At 44.1% G+C, this 22,579-nt stretch overlaps 1 protein-coding gene across 11 annotated transcripts in view; it reads left to right on the forward strand.

Annotated features, from left to right (window-relative positions):
* The first annotated feature begins 397 nt into the window (after window positions 1-397).
* EPB41L2 (erythrocyte membrane protein band 4.1 like 2) overlaps window positions 398-22,579 on the forward strand; it is a 1,174,544-nt gene continuing 1,152,362 nt past the window's right edge. For 10 of the 11 annotated variants that reach the window (XM_078648862.1, XM_078648871.1, XM_078648878.1 and 7 more), the window contains exon 1: window positions 403-536. The gene's annotated coding sequence lies outside the window, so the exon portion shown is untranslated. Of the gene's footprint in view, window positions 537-22,579 lie in introns of all 11 variants that reach the window. The other variant, XM_078648868.1, reaches the window with a different exon arrangement.

A 22,579-nucleotide genomic window follows, 5' to 3' on the forward strand; every position in this document is an offset into this window, starting at 1 on the left:
ATTTCAGTGGCCACGGAGACTGACAGCGAACGCAGCGAGCCCAGAACGGCACGACCCTACAAAGCATGACCTAGAGCCATTCAGCTATTAGCGAGACCTATGCCCAATGAGGGAAGTGAAGTCCCGCACATTTTTTCAAGCAGCCAATGAGAGACCACAGGCTGTGGACCAATCCGAGCCCGCAATGACCCTCCCCCCCTCCCCGCGAAACTACAGCCCAGCCCACAATGTAAATAGGTGGCTTGGTACACCAGAGTAAGGCATCCCCGCATGCTAACGAATGGTGGGAGAGACTTGTCAATTAGACTTTATGCCCTATAGAGAGTCAGGATAGTGGATGAAGACCAGCCTTCCCCCCGGTCCCTGCTTCTGATTGGGCGAAAACACGTGGACCTGCTGGGACGAGCGACGACCGAATTGTCAATGATGACAGCTTCCGCTAGTCTGGCTGGTGCGCTGTTTGCAAGAGCTGTGGATTTGGTAATCGTGAGAGATAGGTGAACGGTATTCGAAGAGGACTTCCTACCTGACCACAGGTACATGTTAGTGTTTCTGGCTTCTGTGTAAGAGTTTGTGTGTGCGTTTCTATTTGTGGGTGCTCGTGCACGCATGACTGACTACTTATTTACAAATTTGTGCATCTCACGGCGCGAACCGAAATACTACTGGTGCTTTTTCAAAACGTATCGATGCTATGCAATTGGTTTGGATATTCACTTAACTGACGCCAAACAGAATGAGGGGAAAAAGGGATAGATAGAATCCCCTTGTGGAAGGGCTACATGACACAAATATCCGTAAAAATTAATTAACATCACAAATAACCGTGTTCGTTTTGCTAAGCACAGCATTGTGTAGTAGTCTGTCACTGACGGCGACTTTCGTGTCAAGGCGTTTTGGATTTTGGTCTCATGATTAAATACACAGCAGTGCATTTTAATAACCGACACGAAGCCAGCATATGTGTATTATTACGTACTTATCAATTCAGCTAGAAAAATAGAAGTAGATGCCGTAAAGAATTGTTGCCGTTTCAGATGACACGTTCAAAATGCACAATTTGACACCGATATGAACCATGCTTTGCGGAAATCCCTAATCCTGAAGAATTCAATCTGCTTTAGAAATATGTTCATAAGAAGTCCTGTATTCTCCAGTCTAAAGTTAATACTCCTAGAACGTATTAAATGGGTCGGTTTTTCAAGTATACTCCATGCCCAAAAGGATTTGTCAGGCTTTATTAGGCAGGAAAGAGAAGTTCCAAACTGCGGCTTACTTGGCAGACCACAACAATATGGAAACAATATGTTAGTGCCTCCCATGCCCTCAATACCTCTGTATTTTTTAGCAATTTATGTAAAAATTGTGATGTAAACAGCACCGTTTGACCTTATTTGTTTACAAATATTCTTGATGTGTTGACGAGAGAGGTAAAGGAGCTGAGATTTGCTCAGTCAAATTAAAAGAAGGTGTTTAAGCCCCACCACTTTCAAAGTTAACTAGTTGCCCCTGAAAGTGGGTAGTGTCATACAAGAAAATATCAAAAAAGGCACATTGGTCCAATTGTGTGATCAACCTTCACTAAATGCGAAGCACAGGTAGAAGCAATATAAGCAAGTACTCATTAATATCAGATTTCTCAAACAATACATGTTTCAGATGAGGATTGTGATCATTCAGCCGCAGAATAAAAATGCATATTTGTCTGAAAAAGCCCACCAGACCTGCTTTTTTTCCTGGATAGATTTCATCTCCCTCATCCACTCCCTCAAAAGAACCTAGGCAGTTGGTTATCACAGAAGTGAGAGAAGTCCTCACTTAATGGGAGAGGAACGACTGCAGTGGATGTACCTAACCAAATGGTTGCTTCATCAGTTGTTTTTTGCCTACTCAATAGTAGATGTTAGACTTGGCACGGGTCTCCCTTCCATTTTTTTTTTATGTTGTCTCCTGTGTTTAGGTCTCGTGCCTAGCGTTGCAGAGTGCAGCACTGCTCGTGCAGCGCAAGACATTTAGTAGGTGAAAAATGGGGTTTCATAGACTGACCTAGGAATCGCACACGCTCGTGCGTGTGCTTTTTATTTTTGTGCCACGCGATTGGGCTTTACGTGTGTGTTTTTCAATAAGCTATGAAAACAAAGTCCCCTTGATGCCAATCCACAGTTCAACGAATATAAAAACAATCAATATAAAACCATATATAAAAAATTTGTATTTTTATTACAAATATAAATTCCTACACACAAAATTAAAAATACAAATAATGTATGTCCTAAAATCAATCTACTTATACAGAGTGCAATAATAACGACTAAAATTCAACTAGTACATTATCAATTTTGACCCGCATAATCCAAAAGACAGACAGAAACATGTAAAACATAAAATTTGTTCAATACAACATGTACATTCGAAATCCTATGTATACACTTTGTCATAATTCAACTAGTACATTATCAATTATGACCCGCATAATCCAAAAGACAGACAGAAACATGTAAAACATAAAATTTGTTCAATACAACATGTACATTCGAAATCCTATGTATACACTTTGTCATATACAAAGATGTAATCTGTATTTCAACACAAGTGCTGGAATCTTGAATTGTACTTTGAAAGTGCATCGACGCGTTTCGATGGATACAGCAGTTTATACCATCTTTGTCAAGACTTATAATATTCTGTCATGTCAAGGGGGTCAACAGAAAATACACCCCTTGATACTAGTTAACTTCTTAATAGGTGAAGGCAGTTTCTTGGAATAGTCCCTCACAGATAGCATTTAAATATGGCTGTCCGCATGACTCTCAATACCATGTAGAAGGCTTTCAAATGCTAGTGCACATGGATTCCCACACAAACATACTAATTCAGGATTCGATAAAGTTGTGAGTTTCCACTATGCTCCTTTCTGTTCTGGGCATCCAAGTATTAAAGGATCTGAAGGACGGCAATTCGCAGATAGCGCCACCCGTTATTAAACGAGGTAGATCAAGCCGTTATGCTCCAGGAAAAACAGCAGGCTGCTTAGAGGTCCCTTCGTATTGCCTTTCACCCGGGTTATGGATCACGTGAGTCTTTTGTAGTTCTTTCTGTAATAGAACTACCTGTTCCCAAAGCATTTTATGCTTGATTGTGCCACCTCTTGCGTCTTTGAAACCGTCTTGCACCCAGCTCTGCAGATATTCATTGTAAGACTGGACTCAGTAATACGAATCGCACACTGAGTGTGGGGAATTCGCAATCAGTATTTTCAAGCGCCATCTTGAAAGCCTGTAATTCAGCTCACTGAGCTGTACAGTCTCCGAGTGATTGAGTTTTAGTGACCATTGGTCTAAATTTACCTTCGCGCCAGCGACCTTTAAGAATCGCGCATGCAGCACTATAAGCTTGTTTACCCCCAATTGCGGGCTGTGCTGATCCGTCTGTATAAATGATACAACCGTTATGTTCTAGAGGCAGAATCTCAGTTGGCAGATGAAATTCGTGTTCGTATTGTAGAAATTCTTGTGTCCTTAAGTAGGGGTCAAAAACGTATTCAACGTCTGTTGCAGCAAGAGAATTAACCCATTGTATCCATCTCGGATGTAAAGCCTTAGCATTTGGAATGCTCGCTTTTATTACTGCCTCTAAGGCAGGTACAGGTGTAACGATCATTATGCGTTTACCCTGCGCAAGAGCTCTTTCTTTTGCTACTGCAGTTTGAACCGCTGTCAGAATCTTTTCTGTTGAAGTGAATTTCATTTCAGCCTGTGTGTACAAGTGTGATTTGTAAGCTATTGGTACCTTTTCACCTTCATTAAAGGTTAGGTATGTGAATCCGCATCTCCCTGGGATGATCCGAATCACAAGGTTGCGTACGTTGTCGCGTGTCTGTAATTGTTTTTGCTAACATGTCTGTTTGCACTGAATGCAAAATTTCGGTGTTTTTAAGTCCAATTAGTTGATTTGAAATTAGATTTTATTAGTTCGTAGAGAGGTTTAACCCTTTCTGCGTAATTTAGAACATAAGTTCTTCCAAAATTCAGGAAACCTAGAATGGACTAAGTTTTTCAGCGTTTTTGGAGGTTGGAGCAGTGTACATTTCTCTAGAAAGTTGGCTGCCAGGCTTTTGCCTTCACTTGATAACTCGTAACCTAAGAATAGGGCGTTGAGGTGGGCAATTCGTGATTTCTTGAAATTTAATTTATACCCTTCAGAAGCAAACCCAAGTATTATGGTGTTCACTCTTTTCAAGTGTACGTCCAAATCATCATCTGTAAGATAGATGTCATCGACATAAGATAATGCCTCATCATCATACGTTTGGAGTAACTCTTTTACTCTGGCTGAAAATAAACCTGGACTATTCTTGAATCCCTGGGGGAGACGGCAAAATTGACAGTGTGTCCCCATTATTGAGAAAGCGGTCAAGTACCTACTTTCTGGTGCAATGTTTTGACAGAAGAAACCGTTAGAAATATCTAATGTGGTTTTATATTTTTTCCGCACAATGTTATTCATCAGTGCTGCACTGTGTGCATTTTGTACTGCAACAGTTTTGCAACAAGTATTTAAATGTCTATAGTCCAAAACTAGACGATATGAATTGTCTGGTTTGGGCCCACTCCCCGTTCTTGAGTTGTGTCCTCAAGATCCTCTGCTTGTCTGATCTTTAGACTTGCTACCTTCTTTTTGGTGAATTGGGTCTTCTTATTTTTCGAAACGTGCTCTTCGTCTTTGGACTTCACGCGTTCTTCCTTTTGTTCTGATCGTCCTCTTCTTTCGGATTTCTGTGAGGAAGTATGAAAGGTACGAGAGAAACTTGTATCAATATCTTGATATCTATCAGGTTTTCTCAAATTATCCCTATTTCTGAGGTTATACCTCTTTTCAGAGGGCTCCTTTTGAGGAGACCTACCTCTGGACTGGGAGCGCTTCTCCTTAGGAAGCGTCTGTTTACTATTTTCCCACTTCTTTTTAGGAGTAGTGAGATTATTTTTAATTAAAACCTTTTCAGGATTTTCTGTTCAGGTTTTACTGGTTGCCCCCCCCAAACTATCTCTTCTTAGTTCTTCATAGGATTTTTCAATAATTCTTGCAAGTTCATATGGTTGCTCTGTTATATCAGTTTCTTTTAGTTTTTGGCGGATTGCCACGGATGCTGCTTCACCTTTGATGTTAGCTAATAGTATAGCCAATAGTATAGCCGAGACCTGTTTGAAATCTTTTAGTAACTTCATACCAAGATTTAAGGCCGGTTCTGGTCCGTATTCATTTTGAATCTGTCTTTGGACGTCTGGTATTACCGCCATAGACGGAACACCATGTGTTTTTGTGTAGATTGAAGCAAGACGGTACCCCAAGTGTCGCAGTCCTCTACGTGTGGTGCAATCCCCATTGGTAAACAGATTGTTAGTACACCTCATGAGAAACACAGGATTCTATCGGGAAATACTGCCTCTATTTGAGTAATTTTTTGAGCTAACCAGAACGGAATTTGTTCTCTTTTTGCGGGCAATTTACCAATGACTGATTGTATAGTCTGTGGTGTAATTTTGTTGTTCCCCTGATGAGGGGTGTCCTGTGGAATCCTTATAGCAGGTTGGACTGTTAAAGTCCGTATGACATATTGAACCAACTGTCTATGTATTTTAATTAATTGTTTTAGCTGAGCTAATAGTTCTGGACCTGTCATTTGTTCAATGGCAGGATGCTGTGTATAGCTGGCTAATACCGGCCATGTTGCTCCTGGTCTAACTAGTGGACCGAGCCTGGTAATGTGATTTTGATGTTGTAGAGCGCCTTTAAACCAGAGCTGATGCTCTTGGTAAGTTAGTGGAATTTCAACATCCTCGAAAGGAACGTATTCCAATGGAGGTTCCTCTACTTTGTAGTAGTGGAACTCGTGTGTTACTGGATTTGCTGCAGGAAACAGAATCCATGAATAGAATACCTCTGTCTGCCGATATTCATGTGCCTCTATAACAAATATTACTTTACCACCTCTCGATGATACTCCATTATTTATAAGCTTTATAGTGATTGATATTCTTATATTTACCGGGATGAGTATAGAATCCGCGTCATTTTGTTGGAGACTTGTGTCGTCTAAAACTGCCTGAGCTGCTGCTGCAGCTCTCTCCCTTTTGTCGTCACACTCTGACATTTTGTTTACCGAAAGTTTGCAGAGCAAGTTTCAAGGAAACAAAGATAAGGTGCACAATATTTTTGGAACACTATCTCCTTCAACGTTGAACAAACCAAAAAACGAATACATAGGATTTTCGTCCTACTCAGTTATGGCGGATATTATATTCTTTTACCCACTCCAGACGTCTATTGGAGTATTTTACGGGGGAAAGGGGTCTGTGTGAAAAGCGCGACTGAGTTACTCTAGTATCTAGTGTTAAATTATCGCCTTACCAAACGTTGGGCGCCATGTAGTGTAGTTCCTATATTCCCAATAGGCTCTGCGCATTGGAATAATACATACTATAGATTTGACGTAGGACTGAGGTCTACTATGGCTCTATCGAATATATTAGACTTAATTGTGAGTACCAGCTAGCTTAGAGGTCTCTAGAAACTTTCTCGAATGAACAAGAAGGGATTAGTTTCTGACAACCGCATAAACATGACAACTTTGTTTCCCAAGAATAAGAAATGTATCTCTAGAGTCGCGGAAACAATAGATAGATATTTTCACTCAGTCAATCGTGCATTCTTCGTTTCACCAGAGGTACAGAGAAATAGAGAGACGGGCGTTTTCAATAAAAAGTATTTATTGAACAGTCTTCTTTCTCATGCAGAGGAAATTAACTGCTGCAATCGTAATACTGGTTGCAAAGTACAACGCGTACAGTACGAAAAGTATTATAAAATAATACTGTAAAAGCATGATATGGTTTCTAAGTCATAAAATACATGGAATACATACATTAATAAATAAAGACTTAAAGTACTCAACTGGTGCTTCTAAAATATGCCTACCCCGGTGTACCTAACCTAGGTCTAGTACAAGGGAAGAAGTAAGTGAGGTGTAGCTTAGTTTCAGTATTCTTTTGCCAAGAACCTATCCAAGAATTCTCTAAAGGTCTAATCAGCTCCGTACCTTGTTTTAGAATGAAGGAGGTCTGGTATCTGTCTCTCAGGACTCGATTTCCCAAAAACCCGCAAGGGTAGCTTGGAAACACTGGAGCTGGATTTCTCGGCAAGAGAAAAGACAGCGTCTCTCTCGGTGCGTCTGCTGGAGGGTCAGCTTCCTTTGGCGAGCTGTGTTGTGTAGGTAGATAGTCGAACTGCTCCAAACCACCGTGTGTTTGCCTGGGCCAGTGTGGGCATATTTATACCTTGAAGGTGCCCGAGTTTGACGTAAGGTTGGACATAATAACGTTATCAAAGACTCAGTTCTTTGAAAACTCCACGAGTTCTTGGTTAAATCAATATTCAAGCGAGCGGAAGTCCCTGACTGCTGAAGGCGGGTTTTTCCACGAAATCGTTGTGGCATTTCAGAACTAGTGGAAGTAGCCATGCCGTATTTGGACTACATAGGCTAAGTCTAAATATGGTTATGATTCTATGCCTATATAAGGATAGGGTGATTTATACCTATATATGGGCATGAATCGGGAAAATTACACTAGTGTCCTAAATTCATATACAAAATCGGGAGCTTGAGTGGCCTATAAGATGCACCTGAGGAGCCTTCTTTGGCCGTTATCTTGGCTTCAATTAAACAATTCCAGGACGAGGTGCATGTGGACACCAACAGATTAAAGGTGCTGCCAAAAAATTGCAAGGGGGACTCCGAAAACGAAATAAAACGTGCTTAGAACATCGGTGAAAGAGTGACCATGGTGGAAGGCCATACCAAAAGCCTTGAAATGGACATTATCCTGCTCAAAAGCTAGTGTTCTTCCCAAAGTGATCTCATGACGGATGTCATGTGGAAGCTCGAAGAGCAGGAGAATAGGCAGTGCCCAAATAATCTTTGCCTTCTTGGGATTCCCGAAGGGGTGGAGGGGGAAGATCCTCGGCGCTACATTGTAAAACTCCTGAGGAGGGGGCTTTTCCAGAACAGTCTGAGTGGAATTGGGATCACGCGATCCAACAGGCCCACCGCTTTCCCTTTACACTAAAGAAGCAATCGGGCAACGCTAATGAAGCTGCAAAACCTCGAGCTTTCCCGGTGTTCTTTGGGAACTTTTTATTAAGATAGATGATTTTTGACCACGCATGGCAAAACTCTCAGAAAAGCTGTGAGTGGGTGTCATTCTTCGCCAAGCCAGATTTTTGTCACACCACTGTGGAGCTAAGATGGCGCCTTCGTCAACTAATCGCCCCATTTCAACAACCAGGAGCACAAGTCTGTCTTATGAATTCCACCAAGTTGAAGGTCATTTTGAATGGTTCTTCACACACTTTTACCTCCGAAATGAAAGCCCAAAAATTTCTTTCTGAAGTCAGATCCAGAAAAGGGCTAAGCTAATGTTAATTTTGTGTGCTAAGGTTAATTGCCCCAAGATGCTGTCCGACGGGTACCCCTCTTGTGCTGTTTTTTTTATTTTTATTCTCTCTCTTTAGGCGTTTGAGGTGGAAGGGGACAAAATTTCAGAAAGGCATGTTTTATTATCAAATTGTAGGATAGTAATGTGGCTAGGACAGCTCCTACGTAAACTCCTGGGTTTGCCTCCAGTAAGGTGCTAGTCGATTAAGAAATTTGGTATAGGGGCTGCCTTGAACCCTTTCTTTTTTTTTTTTTTCTCATTTTTTCCTCTCTTTTTATTTTCTAGTTTTTGTTTCTCCTTCTTTTCATGTTTTTCTTGGGGTAATAGGTTTCAGGTGACCTCTTCACAGGCCTTTTTCTATAAAGGGTTGTAATCTGATTGTTTATTGCCATATGCGTTTTGAGTATGTGTTGTACTTATTTGGCGGGGTGTTATTACAGGAAACCATCATTCAGTGTTTCCCTGATTGCTCACAATTGGAGGGGGAGGCTGGTAGGGGGATTTTGGGGAGAGGGGTAGGGGTTGGACGGAGGGAGGGGGGCTGAGTTCACAAAAGTTATTTTGTTTATGTGCCAAATGTATAACTAATGTGCGAGCGTCCATCAAAAGTATATTCAGAATGTATTATATCATCAAATAGATTGTGCAACTGACTTTGTTGGGCAGTCTCTGTTTTGTTTTGTGTTTACTTCTGGCGGCTGGCATTGTTGGCTCTTACCCATTGGCCGGCCTCTTTTGTTTTTTGCTTTTTTGTTGGAATTTTTTTCCTGGAAAGTTTCAACAAATGATACCATGAACACAATAAATCTTAAAATTATCTCTTTGAACATTTGTGGGCTGAATGACATACGAAAAAGGCAGAAGATAGCTCAGAGTTTACATTTGATGGGGGCTGACATAGTCTGCCTCCAGGAAGCACACATAGAGGGCTCCCAGATACATCTTTTATAAACTCTGGGGTACAACCTTATTGGGAGAACCTCACAAGGGACACGGACGAGGAGTGTCGCCATTTTAGCACGCCATAAGTGCTTACTCCAACCTACCCGGACCAAGTTTGATCCCCAGTGAAGATGGGCGCTCGCAGAATGTCGTCTAAGGTCTACCTGCTCTTTCACTCTGTTCCATATACAGGAGTATCTTGGATGACCCAGGCGTGATTGACTGGGTTTCTGCGGAACTAGCACATTGGCCCCTTCTGTTATCCTATGCGGGGATCTTAATATCAATTTGCCCTGCAACTGGGGGTCGAACTCACAATCTGGGCCGGCTAAGCCATAAAAAACCTATTACATATACATGGGCTTGTGGATGCCTGGTCCTACTTAAATTCAACCCTGCCAGGCTACACATTTTATTCTGCGCCTCATCAATCTTGGATTATTTCTGCTCTCTCCTTCTTTGATTCATAACAGTGGAATGGACATTCTTCCCCATGTTTTATCAGACCATAATCCCATATGCTTTAACATTCAAGGCCTAATTACCTGCAAGGAAATCTCATCAAGGAGCTTTGAGAGAGCGCTCTTGCTAGACGAGGGTTATCAGAACTATATGAAACAGTGGATTCAGGGTTTTTTAGACATCATTCTTGGCTCAGCTCCAGTGATGGAAGTGTGGGATACGTTAAAAGCCTGTGTTAAGGTAGAAACTTAACAATTTTCACTGAGGAAAAACGGGCAGGAGAAGGCTCGGCTGCTGGAGTTGCACTTAAACTTAGCTCAAGCAGAGGAAAATCTTATCATTGCAGTCCAGTCTAGGGGGGAGATAGGACCAGCACAATTGGCAGTGGCTGCATCCAAGGCTGAGATTTTTTCAATCCTGGCTGAGAAAGCCACATCCAAATGGGGTGCCGCTCGTGAAAAAACATAAGAGTGCAGCGAGAAGATTGGTCATCAGTTGGCAATGAGATCCAGGCAACAGACCACCATTAGTGAGATTCATAGCATTAGAACCTTCTCTGGGGCCATTACCAGCAATCCTGAAGATATTCGCACAGCCTCCTGTAAATTTTATCAGTGTTTATATTCTGAAGTAGATGCTGGTTCTTATGCAGATAGGCAACGTGTTATTGATGACTATTTGGACCCAATTTTGCTCTCATTCCTTAGTAGGGAGAATCGGGAACAACTTGAGGCTCCAACTACATGGGACGAAATTGCCAAGGCTCTGGCTAACCTACCCGGTGGGAAAGCAGCTGGTCCCGACTGTGCTCCAGTGGAATTTTATAAGGTCTTTAATGCTGTGGTGAAGCAAATTTTTAATGGCCCAACTCCCCCTCAATCCTAATCTATAGCCAAGATTGTGGTGTTCCCTAACAAAAGACAAATCACCAATAGAAATGGGTTTGTACTGCCCAATCACCCTCCTCAACGGTGACTCAAAGATACATTCTAATATATTTGCCTTATGACTCTCGGCCAAAATTCAAAGCCTTGTCTCCAGGTGGCAGCATGGCTTCTTACCCTCTAAGGGTACCATCAAGCATATTCGGAGGGTCATTACTCCGATGGCGCTGCATAGGACTCAGGGGACCGGATGGCTTTAATACTTCTCGATGCTGAAAAAGCATTCGATTGTGTCTCCTGGAACTTTCTCTGGAGCGTCATGCTGAGAATGAACTTCGGGCCTAATGCCATCCAGGCCGTCAAGGCACTATATCTCACTCCTACTGCTAGGGTGTCTATCAACAGGCCATTGACGGAGCAAATAAATATCATTTGTGGGACTCGACAAGGATGTCCTTGCTCTCCACTACTCTTTGCCATGCACATTGACCCACTTGTCAAAAAACTGGGGAAAAGTCAGGCTATACCGGCAATTAGTAGATTCAGCTTAGTAATAAAATCATGGCATATGCCGATGATTTAGCTCTGGTAACACCAGATCCAGAGAAAGCTATCCTGCAATTGAGTCAGAGGCCCAACTATTTGGCGTTGTCTCTGGGTATGCATTGAATAAGGCAAAAATTGAAATCTTAATAAACAAAAATGTCACATGGACCAAAGAAAGAATTGTTGCAAAATCTAAATATCTAGGAGTAGTCATATTGGCCGATACTGATCTGATTGTAGGGCCAAAATATGGACCCTCTTGTGTCAGAGACAAAGAAGGCCTTGAGCCGCATTAACAATTTACACCTGTCTATCGTTGGCCTCTGCAACCTGCTCAAAATGATTTTTTTCCCCTAGATTTCAGTAGAAGATCTTTAGGAAGTGACTATAAAAGTTAGCCAGTCCTAAGAAAATCTGTGTTTCCTTGCTGGACTTAGGAGTTTGGCAGTGATGGCTGAGGTCGTAAGAGGGTCTATAGATAATCCGCTCTCAGCAAGACAATCTCGAAAATACTCAATTTTTTTGTTCAGATTCTCACTTTCTCTTTTCCTGTGATGTAATAGTATGGAACAAACATGGGGTCGATGTTCAGAAATGGAAGCAGCGAAGATCAGGATGTGGTTGAGGCACACCACAAGAATTGGTTCAAGACTTGAGAGAATATGCTATTGATGAAACTTTGGAAAACTGCTGGAGCATTGTTAATGCCAGAGGGCATGACCTGATATTCATAGTTCACAAAGGGTGTCCGAAAGGCTGGCTTCCACGCATCAGAGCTTTATCTAGAGCAGTAGGTAATCTCCACAAAGGTTTTAACTTTGTGACGTTAGTGGATTGGAAGCTGGTAACAGTCCTTAATCTCCTTATTCACTCTCTAACAATCAATGCAATGCCTCACTTTGAGTTTCTATGGGTTGAAGAAGAGAAGAGCTCCAGCAGAGGATGTTGATTGAATGATCAAGCCATTTTGAAGGTTTTCATCCAAAGATTTCCTCAGTACCTGATTCTGATGCTGGAAAACTGAGCACATTCTTCCATAGGGAATTATGACAGGATTGTGCTATTAGAATCCCTATGTGGAGGGAGTGACACATGCATATGAAAGACGTCAAGAAACTCTTGATAAGCCATAGGAATGGTACTGGTCTGGGCTATAGTGGAATGAGACTGGTCTTCGGATAGTTCTTGTGTCACTTGAGCCCAAAACTGTGAGGAAAGAGAGAGAGAGACAACCCTGCTCTCTCAATTGATATAAGGATTGTGTTGTTCCAGCCAGAATTTCCTAAACACAATGGCATAGTTCGAAGATGAGATTAGATCCAAGGCATTCATCTCTTTATGATTGCTCAAAGACTCTAATAAAGTAATTGTGATGAATGTCAGTAGACCCGAAGTTAATTGGTATTCGTCAATAGTTTGTTCAAGATCCAGAGATGACTTTTTGATCACAATTATGATCCTTTAGGCACAACTCAAGCCCATATACATTCCAAAGATACCAGAAGCTATTAAATCTGGAACATAGAATTAGATCCAATACGAGCAAGCATAAAATTGACCCACTGGAGGAGCTGAAATCTTTAGGGAGGATGGAATCTTCCTCCCCTTTCCCTTTACAAAGGACAGAATATTGTGTTTTGCCTGTGGTCTAGACTGTGATTTAAACTTGCATAATAGAGACACAAGCCTCCTTTATGCCTTCAATCTTTTTTGGCGTTGGACAATGAGCGTCTAGCAGACCCAAGAGGCATTGTTCCGTCAGGTATATCAGTTGAAGGATTCGTAGGCTCAGTAGTTAGCTCAGTCTTCAGAAAAAACTAAGAGAGGAGAACTCCTTTAATCTTAAAGGATCTCTAGAATACTTAAAAGTTGAAGGACTGGTGGTTGGAAGGACCTGGAATGAACTGCATTGCAAAATTCAGCTTTCTTGGCCGTTAACTGGTCCAATTCTAGTGTTTGTTGTTGAAGGACAGCAGCCATGTCTACAGCATGATCCGTGCCAGAAACAGTCAAATCTTTTGATGTTGCAATCTCTTCAAGAGTATATGCTTACCTATAATCTGGTCTAAGTCTTCCGCTGTCTGATGTATGTGTGACTGTTTCTGGAAGCCTTGATGTTGCAACTCACTGAAATATGTGGTATGCAAGAGCCTCCGAGAAGCTACCTCCTTCTCAGGTGGAAAAAGTCAGTGACATAAAAAACCTACTTGCTGTGCAAAGACTTCAGGAGGTTGAAGAAAGCAAGGAGTCAGAAATCTAATGGTGGAGTTCCAGAGGAGGGAGGTGTCGGGATCAGCAAGTGGAGGAAGTGGGGAACAAGCAATGGAACACAGCTTTGTTAGGACATCCTCCAACTAGACCAAAACCTTTAAATAGTAAAAGAACAAGAAAAGAAAATATCATCAAACAGGATACCCAAAGTATTGGGAAAACCAGAAAGGAATCATGGAAAAAACAACCAAGATGGAAAAGGGAAAGAAACTGGAAGGAAAACCTGATTTGGACTAGCTGCGCAGCATGTTAGAAAGGCAGCTGCAAGTGATTGCCATTTAGGATATGGAGGGACAACGAGCAGCAGCTAGGAGCCCAGAAGTATGATGGAAGGCAGCCTAGGCGAGTGAAAATCACAGCCCACCCTGGAACCACTGAACCATGCAAGGTACTGCGATTTTCAAAAACTGCGATTGCAACATAGCCTTACTCACACTCATTTATTATATGCTTTCGTTTTTCATGTATTTGCCAGCAGTTTAACATTTGGGTTATACATCCTGCTACTAGCCACACAGATTCGTCTTTAGCCAGACCAATACATGAGTCCTATCGCAACTTACATTTTCTCAAACAGTTGAGCTTGTACCATGATGCTCTGAGAAAAATGATACATTTACAGGTTCCCTTCAACCTAGTATAATTTAGTGTATTTACAGTGATTTTTAACAACAGTTCTCCTGTGGAGACTTCATTGGGAGTTAAATGCAATCTCAGACAGTAATGTTCCTAACACAGTGAAAAAATCTCCTTTCTCTGATCCAACTATATCCATCCCTTTCTCTATCTTCCTCCTTCTTGCTAAGAAAGGTTTTATCGCAAATCGTGGTGCATCTTGTTAGATGCTTCTTGCAATGCTACTCTTTATATTTTGGGTTGTCGTGGAAACCTTGATGCTGCTTTGTGTTAACCCCTTCGCTGCGGGGGTTATTCCCCTGCTGTGCTGAGGGGGAGGGGGGCGCGCACAGCGCCCGCATGCTCATGACGAGCTGAGCTCGTCATGAGGCACGGCGCTCCTGTGCTCATGACGAGCTCAGCTAGTCACAGGTGCATTGCCTCCCGTGGAACGCTCAGCACAGGAGGGGAATTCTCCCCGCACCTGAGCGTTCCACGGCTCATGACGAGCTGAGCTCGTCATGAGCACCGGAGCACCATGGCTCATGACGAGCTCAGCTCGTCATGAGCCTCGAAGAGGTTAAACCTGTTGTTACCTTAAAGAGGGCTGTTCATTGTTCCAGTATTTTTTTTTAAACGCACTTTATTGAGGTTTTTTTTTGGTTTCATAAATCGTACATTGCATTATAAACCTTATTTAAGAGGTAACAATGTAGTATCAGGACATTCTGGCAAGTGCATTTATATTAACTTCAACAACTATCAAACCCTATACCCCCCTTCCTCCACCCTCTGGCTTTTCTTAAAATTCCTGCCTACTATGGCGCCTAGTTCACCCTGCTTCATTCTACGCATGTTGTCACAATTAATACTGTTTGCATTTGGCGGCATTCACATATAAACATTTTTGGGTCGGAATCATCCCATTGGGGGACTGTTTACGCATGCTCCTCTGTGTCATTGGGACAGGCGTAGGTTCTAAGGCTTTAAACACTTCTAACATTAAGTCCCAATCCATTGATATCTCTGTTTTACACAGCCCTCGGGCCTTTTCACATCTTAATGGCAGCACTCTCCGCATTGCCCCACCTCGCCATTTCCCCATGCCAACGGTACACTGATGGACCCCTTGCCGCTTTCCACCTCATGGTTATTGCATGCTTTGCGAGGGTAAGTACCAAGGGCCAGATGTAGCTCGCCAAATACCGGTCGGTAACGGCCGATTTCGGCCGTTACCGACCGGTATTTGGGATTTGTAATGTAGGGGGCCATTGATTTACAGAATCGGTAATTTTACCGATTCGGTAAATATTCAGAGTCGGTAAATTTACCGATTCTGTAAATCAATATGTAGGTGGCACTGTAATCAGTGCCACAGGCCCTTACTGAATCGTTATTTACCATGGAATACTATTCCATGGTAAATAACAAATTCCTGTGTACATGCACATCTGTGCATGTACACCTGTGCCATGTGGCACACAGACATGCCTAAGGGCATTTATGTGTGTCACGTGGCACACGAGCCAGAAACAGGGGTGCAACAGGGTGTCAAAGTTGACACCCTGTCCCCCTTGTAAATTCGGTATTTGGAATCAGTATCTGCCATTGAATCCTATGGGCTTCAAGGCCCATAGGAATCCATGACAAATACCGATTCTGTAATTACAGAATCGGTAAATACCGAATCATACAGATTCCGGAAGCTGAATAGGCGACACCGCAAGGTGACAGTGCGCTCTATAAGTACCATGACATTTACATTTTACATTTACATTTTACATTTACATCTTAGATATTCAGGCGTTACACCAAACTTCCCCAGTGACCTGGCCATGTAATCCATTGCAAGATGTCAAAGGCCTGTCTAAGGTCTAATTTGATACAACCTGCATTCTGTGTGCCTGCTGGAGTGGATACCATGACATAATAAAGTCTCCTAATGTTGAGGGATGTGCTGGGCCTAGGGACAAACCTGCATTGATCCACATGTATGAGTTTGCGTAAGTATGGAAGTAAGCGGCGTGCCAGTAGTTTACATAATATTTTATATTCTGTGACTAGCAGAGAGAGGTGTTGATACCCTGCAATATCTGTAGCAGAGCGTCCCAGCTTAGGGTTGATACAACTAGTGCTTGCATTGTGGTAGAGGGGAGGGACCCAGCATCCATCACGGATTTGTAGAGCTGTTCTAGGTGGGGAATCCTTGTATCTGAAAAGGTGTCGAAGAATTCTTTAGGTACGCCATCTAGACCGGGGGCCTTGTTGCGCAGCAGCACCCTTATAGCTGCTCTGATTTAGGCTCTGGTAATGGGGCCTGACAGTTCTCCCTTGGAAGTGTCATCTAGTTGAAGGAATGGTAGGTCATCTAAGAAGGCGTCTCTAGATTAGTCTTTCTGTCACGCTGGGGCTTGTTATAGCCCTTCATAATACTTATGGAATGCTTCATTTATTTCCTGCTGGGTGTGCACTGTTCCCTTCTAATGTAGCTTTTTCATCTATCGTAGTAGCTTGAGGGGCATCGCGTATAATACGTGCTAACAGCGCACCAGACTTATTAGCCTCTGTGTGTTTTATCTGCGTGTACGCTCTGTAATCCATTACTCTAAGGCTCTCCAATAGTTCAGCGTGTTTAATGCGCGCCTCTTGCATTGCCGCTATTTTGGTGGGATCCTTCGCTGCTTCCTGCTCTATCGCATTCATGGTGTTCTCAGCTATTTTGGCATTATTGTGTAGTTACTGTCCCGCCCTTGCGGTGGTGCTTATGGCCACACCAGTATGACGGTTTTAAAAGCATCCCACTCTACCTGACGTTTGGAGGGATTATCTGCATTTTCTGCAAAGTAGTTTGTGATACCTACTGCCAGTGTGTTCCGAAAAACTGAAACCTCCAGCATCTGTGGCCAGAGTCTCCAAGTGGGGACCAGGGTGGGGATCCTGCTCCATCGGATTGTAAGCTCTAGGGGGTTGTGATTGGAGAAAGTCTTCCCCAAGTATGTAGTGTGAGTCACTTGCGTAGTAAGGGGAATGAAACACAAATATCCTGTCTATTCTTGTGTAAAACGAGTATTCCCTATTGCTTGGATTTTTAATTGCCCACCCCTACGACCATCTACACAGTGCCTCCGCTTGCTTAACAGATCCTGCCCCTGGATTCGGTGGATGTGAGCGAACCATAATAGTGTCCATGACCACATTGTAATCTCCCGCTAGTATCCATGGGTAGGCCACCCAGTCTGCCAGCACCCCATTGAGACCTGCAAGAAATTTGTCTTGTTCAAAGTTTGGGGAATAAAGACTGCCCAGCATCACCTGTGCGCCATCCGGCGTTCCTCGCACCAGTGTGTATCTAGCCAGTGGATCTGCTCGCGTCTCTAACTCTACGAACAGGACTCCATTCCTTACCCATACTGTTGCCCCCCATGCAAATACAGAGTATGATGTGGAGAAGAATTGGCTCTTCCATTTGTTGCGCAATTTACTGATCTCTGAGTCGGTGAGATGAGACTCTTGCAGAAACACAATCTGGGACTGCGCCTATGGGACTGCGCCTATTGAGCTGCGCATGTATTCTATGACGTTTATGTTTGGATCCAAGTCCCCGCACATTCCAGGTGATTATATTATCAGTACCCAGCATGTGGTCTCATGTTTGTGAACGCTACGTATGGTAAACAGGGCCTTGGGGCCAATGAGCGATTTCGCAATGTGTAAAGCAAGCCACTTCCCGTAGACACCCCTACATTAAACTGAAATACTAGGTCCAGAGCTAAAACTGCTCTGGTCCAAATTAGATTCACAACAATGTGAAAGCTAAGCATGCTATAAGTTGCTTTTGCATGCTGGGGGTGCTACCTGCCTGGTAGTGTGTACAGTTACCGAGCCCCCTAAGCCTGGCCTAGATACAGTTAACCACATACATTGGCAGAGCTGGGAAAGGGCATATGCGTTTATGTCAGCTATTATCTTATCAAATCTCAGTTCTCACCATACTTTGTCCAATCAGCTCCCAGCATGTCCTTTCATGTACAAAAAAAGAACGGGGCGAATAAGGGATGTTACTTTTATCCTATCAAATCATCTGCTGTATGAGGAGTCGCAGTGCTAAACAGAGCTATACTGTTCTCAGAATCAGAGTGAAAAGTGTTCTCTGACAAGGAATCCGACGTCGACTGAGGGTGCGGGTCTCTAAGCGTACTTGCCGCTGCAATCTCCTCCGTACGGCCCTTCAGGGCTTGCTCCAGGGTGGGATTTCTAGCTTGGGAGCTGCGGACCAGTCTGTTGCGTCTTGATTGCCGACTTGTTGTAGACTTGGGACTATATGGCATGCTTTGTGAGTAGGCCCCAGATGTCATTGGGGAGAACATTACTTCTAGCCACCCGTCAGCCTCCTCCAGGGTTTCGAAAAATTGCACTTTTTGACCATGCAGGACCTTCAGGTATGCTGGCAATAGCAATGCATACTTTAGGTTTAGCGCCCTGAGCCTCTTTTTTTGTAGCCTGATAGGAGGACCTTTTACGCTGCACAAGCATGGTGTAGTCTGGGTATAATGATATTCTTTGATTTTTAAATTGGATTGTGGATCTCTCTTGCCTTTTAGAGCAACCAGTCTCGGTCCCTGAAGTTTAATCTTCTAGCGATCATGGGGGGAGGGCAGGCCACAGCCACTTGCCGGCCTGAGGGTTTCCTGTGCGCCCTCTCCACACAGAAGAAATTTGGAAGACCTTCCGGAGCTACATTGTCTTTGAACCATTGTTCCATGAAGTTGGCGGCGTCAGGGCGCTCACTGTGTTCCGGCATGCCGATGATGCAAACATTCTTCTGGCGATTACTGCCCTCTGCATCGTCAACTCTGTCCTGGAGATCCATCATTTGTCCTTGCAGTTGAGTGAGTTACGATGTATGTTCTTAGTGCTGTGGTATTAACTCCACTCAGGCGCGCAACACCCATTGGGCTCACGGGGCTTCAGCCCCCCCCATCGTTCCTGTCAGCCCGGGCTGACACAGCTTTGCGGGCTGGCGAGCATGTAATTGCAGCCGCACCCTAGTACTTAACAGGTCTTTAAAAGACCATTTAGTTTTAAATGAGGCTTTTGTTGTGTGGTCACCCCTTCTCACAGCCACTTTGTCCGTGGTTGGAAGAATTAGCCCCCCCCCCCCGCGAAATATTTTCAGCCCCCCCCGAAATTTGGCTCTAGCTGCCCGCCTGACTCCACTAGTGTTGTTTTGTTATCTTTCACAGTCGCAGCCAGTTTCGCGTGGTCTGCCTTTAAGAGAGTGAATCCTGTTATGAGGGAACCAATCTGCTACTCAATAGTTTTTTGCGAGTCTCTCACCTCTTATAGGATGAGGTCTAGCTTGTCTAGTGGTGATTCCATGTTTGTGGGCGATATACAACTTATAGTGGTTGCTGGGTGCCTGTGTACACCTGCGAACATGAGCTCACGGTGGCTGTCTCAGGGAGTTTGCCTTTGGTACGTCCCATTTTGTTGTAGTGTGCAATACACCGCTGATTCACAGCCAGGGATTCTCGCCAAGCATGTGTCGCAGTCCAGCCATGGCGCATTCACTATCGAATGGCAGGGTTCACTACTTGTATTTGAGTCAGCAGTTCATGTGTTCCTGCGCCTGTCTGCTGCCAACCCAATTCAGTGTAGGGGGCCAGCGTTGTCATTAGGTCGTGGCTGTAAGCCCCCATAGCTGCACAGGGGCAAGGTTCCATGTCTCTGGACAGGGGTACTAACCAGACTGGCAGAAGCGGGCAGGAGACAAACCTATAGTATTCACTCCGCATGTCGGCTGATTTACTACATTGTCCCCAGGCCCCCTCGTATATCTCGTCCGTTGGGGTGGGGGGGCCGTAACAGCAGGTGTCTTCACAGCCTCCTGTTCAGCATACAGGAGACCACTGTCCAGCTCCCAGCACACACCTGCCTCACCCAGCAAAAGCAGGGGCTTTTTCACTCGCCCTCACACTGCACTTAGGGAGCTTCCAGCGGCCCACGAGTTCTATCAGTTTAATATGTTACCCTGCAGCGCTGGTATCGACTATCCGGGAGGAGAAAGGGGGGAGTGAGGGGGTAGAGAGAGCCCCAGACCATAGGCGCTACTAATCACCCTAGCTCCCTGCAGATTTCGTAGTGCCACTTGCCTTGGAACGGGCCTCCGCTACACTTCAGGCTGGATCATCTCTATTCACGCATCCATTTGTTCAGTGGTGGGGCCCAAGGAATATCAGCAGAGCAGCCCGGTCATCAGCGGCTGACCCTGGCAGTTGTCCCGCTCTTCCAAGTGGGGAGACAAATGCAAAAACAACAGGTGATGGGCAGAATGCAGAACAATGTCCAGGTGGGGAGGCAAGAGTGAAGTCCCCGAGCTCCCTCCGCTGCCACGAAGGGAAGAAAGAATTTGAATTCAGAAGGGAGGGAGGGAGAGCGAGGAGGGCCTCCGCCGCCCCCTGCTCATAGTCCGCCGCCACAGCACTCTGTTGCCAGGGCAGCCAGTTACTCAGGCCTCCGGTCCCGATCAGCACTGTGTGCACCCAGAGGGCCCTTGCCCATTTCCAGCACCTTTTGGCATCCCAACGCAGCATTCCCCGCTCGCAGTGTGGAGCCAACACGCAGCGCTCAGCGGTCCTGAAGGGAGGAGGGTGCCCGCACTCTAGTGCTTCAGTGTGGTAGAGAAGGCACAGTCCTGTCCGGCTGCCATTTCATTTCTCCAGCTCTGGCAGCATGGCGCCTCGGCCTCTGACCATTCGCTGCAGGGGCCCCTCTGCACCTCCGTGATTCCTCAGTTGCAGGGAAAGAAGTCCTGAGGCAGGGCTGAAAGCCGCACCTCTCAGCGCTCCGCTCATAGAGCGGCATCGATCCCCAGCTCATCTCCAGGTCCTGGCGACAATGGCAGGCCCCACAGGCAGGCTTCAGCTAGTAAACCCACACTCAGCGCCTATCTCGCCAGGTGTCCCGCTCTGAAGCTAAGGGACAGTCGGTTCTCCCATCCGCCTTTGTCTTTGTGTGGTTTCTTTTAGGGGGTTAGATTGGCCCCACCTCCGGGGGATACTGCAGGATTCGTGAGGCCGGGCAAGGAGCTCTTCGAGTTTGCGTCCGCCATGCTTGGCGGTTAGCAGCACCCTCCTTCATTGTTGATCTACAAGGTGATTATCCATGCCACATTTTCAGAGTAGCTGCCAACTATGTAAATTTCTTCTGTTTTGATTAATTTGATTCAAATCAAGTGTACATCCTTAAAAATCAGAGGTTGGTCTGCTCTTCATATTTGTCATTTGGACAACCAAACATTAGAGGCTGTCCTCTGTCTTTGTATTCCCTGGCACCTTCATCTCTCAAATAAAAATGTGATCTGACTTTCACTGGACCATACCTTTGTTTCTGGGAGATAAATTCTTCCTCTCGTCACGGTTGGTTGGTTCTAGAGTGATCTGTCTTAGCACCTCCTCAGGACTGTGCACTACAATATTATTGATTGAAATGTGATCCTCAATCGTCAAAACTGAACGATGGAAATACTCCTAAACTAAGTCGTTCTCTTCCTGGTACTATGACTCCATACTTCATCCTGCCAAGTGTAGGCCTCTGTCCCTCCTGTATTTGTCGCCTTGGGCAGGTGCTCACACCTAGTCGGCAATGCAACTAGCAAAGAAATGTCTTCTAGTGTCTCTGGAAGACATAAGTAGAACTTGGAATCTTTCTTGCATTCCACTGCTAAAACTTCTTCTCTTGTCACATCTTGCCCAAGCTTTCACATCTGAAAGCTGAGCTTTACCCCATATCTATAGAATGATACCCGTCTACATGATTTAGATCTGTCTCCCATGCCAAGAGCCTGGAGCAATTTCATATTGCATTATATTGCCAATGATACAGCTCTGCTCCAAACCTCCAAACCATCACTATATTTCCTAGGAGCTATCACACTTTACTCGTCGGTGGGGCCCATAACACCGAGAGTCACTCATACACACAATTCACTCAGCTCCCAAGATCAGTGAAGACTAGAGGAGGAGATGCTGGATTTTAGCGGAGTGTCTTATTACATTCTAAAATTTTATACACTATATACATCTGCAGTTTTTTCAATATTACCATGGTTTTGTCCTCGAGAAACATTAAAACACTCCACCATTTGTTCAATGGATCAGCTAGTAAAAGTTAACTAATGGATAACAAGACCAGCTTAATTCTCCATTTATTTAAGTTTTATTTAGAGACTTACTCTTCTAGCGTGACCTTATTTTATTTAGCCTTAATTCAATAATCATTAAAAATTTAATAGCCTAGAGAAAAGAAAAGTTAAATTCAAACCGTTTACATTTATTAGCAGAATAGTTCAGAAAAATAAGTTAAAGC

The sequence above is a fragment of the Lissotriton helveticus genome, chromosome 6, assembly GCF_964261635.1.
Source record: "Lissotriton helveticus chromosome 6, aLisHel1.1, whole genome shotgun sequence".
Classification (NCBI taxonomy): Eukaryota; Metazoa; Chordata; class Amphibia; order Caudata; family Salamandridae; genus Lissotriton; species Lissotriton helveticus.